At 34.3% G+C, this 1615-nt stretch overlaps 1 protein-coding gene across 1 annotated transcript in view; it reads left to right on the top strand.

Moving 5' to 3' along the window:
• The window catches only part of ZEB2 (zinc finger E-box binding homeobox 2), a 136047-nt gene extending 135535 nt beyond the window's left edge, over nucleotides 1-512 (top strand). The window contains exon 10 of the mRNA XM_018062536.1: nucleotides 1-512. This exon is cut by the window's left edge and continues 5010 nt beyond it. The gene's annotated coding sequence lies outside the window, so the exon portion shown is untranslated.

Genomic DNA, 1615 nt, shown 5'->3' with positions numbered 1-1615 from the left:
CATCAAGAATCATATAGGTGTACCAAGAGGCAATTTATGTCTCTTTTAAGTATGTACTGACATAACCTAATATACTAAAATGGGAAGGGGCGTTTAGTCACAGAAATATACATCGTGTAACAAAGATGAAAAAAATACATGGCTTGTGCCCATCATAAAAAAGATTCAGACTGAAGGCTTAGCTTTGGTTTTTATTCAATTAAATTGTTAAACTGTGCACAGTGATTTTTTTTTAGAACTTGAGACATTTGTGATGTTGGCTGTTTAAATCTTTGTTACCTTCGCTGTGAATTGAAATTGTACATATTTAGTAAATCATGCAGACAAAACAAACTTTTTAGACAATATTTTTATTGGAGAGTTTTCTTTTCCTGTATCCATGTTAAAAAAAGAAAAAGACCTCCTTTCCCAAAATAAAAATGTCAATACTAAATTTAAAGAAGTATAAAGGAATGATTGCTTCCTTTAGAGCTAAATATTTAAATAAACATGGAGATAATTGGCAACATGTTCTTTTGGGCTAATAGGCCGTGTCCAATTTTTTGGGTCTGATGTTTCAGAGGGCCTCTTTCTTCAGGGTTGAAGATGATATATTAATCTCTGAATTAAACAAATGCTATTAAATAACAGAAATAAATCCCTCAGTCTTCATTTGTATATGAAATATGGAATTAGAGAAGTGACACTGAGATGATGTGATGCTGAATATGCCACCAGTCAAGACTTTCTCTGCTGAAACAGTCACCTACCACCTATAATCTAGTATGACATGCTAAAATGCTCCAAAATGTTGAAAATATAAAATTAATGGTACTATTCCCATTTGGCCTTGAGATGAATATGACAAAGATTCTAATAATTTTAGTCAAAGAAAATGATGAGTAAAACTCCATGAAGATTAAAGTGGTGACAAATGATCTTTTAAGTATTCTAATTGGGCTTTCTCATTCATATCTTTGATGCTACAGAAATTGCAAATCCTGATGATCCTGATTTGTAAGTGCACCTAGTCAGCTTTTCTCTCTCTCACGCCACGGAATATGCCTGTTAGATTTGGAAGGAAGGGATAAGCCCCCCAAAATGTTAAAAATAGACTGCTGCCCTGGCAGGAAGTATTGCATTGGCAAGCACAGAACTCAGAAGGAACTGATCTAACATAAAGAAATATTCAGAGAAAGATTTGTGCATTATGCTCCTGTTCTGACCATTTTCAGAGCAAAGGGTAGTAAGAGAGAGAGACGGAGAGACAGAGACAGTGAGAGAAAGTGTGTGTGTTCTGCGCATGTGTAGATTGCCAACTTCGTGCGTGTACATTTGAACAGCTAGTATTTAAAAAACAACAATACCCAAAAGATGGAGGGACTATGAAGGAGTGCTTGCGAGACATTTTATGTATTTATATATTACACAAATGAAAACACTTAAAATGTTGATACTGAACAAAATAAAGTTTCACCAAAAGATTCTATATCACTTCTAAGATATGCCAACCATAAAACGGGCTTCCCTGATAACTCGGTAAAGAATCTGTCTGCAATGGAGGGGACCAAATATTCATTTATCTTTACTTTTTCTCAGAAACTCATATTTTAGTTTGTGACCTTTCCTTAAAGGA

This window comes from Capra hircus, chromosome 2 (genome assembly GCF_001704415.2).
Source record: "Capra hircus breed San Clemente chromosome 2, ASM170441v1, whole genome shotgun sequence".
NCBI classification, from domain to species: Eukaryota; Metazoa; Chordata; class Mammalia; order Artiodactyla; family Bovidae; genus Capra; species Capra hircus.
This window is presented reverse-complemented; position numbering and strand designations above follow the sequence as displayed.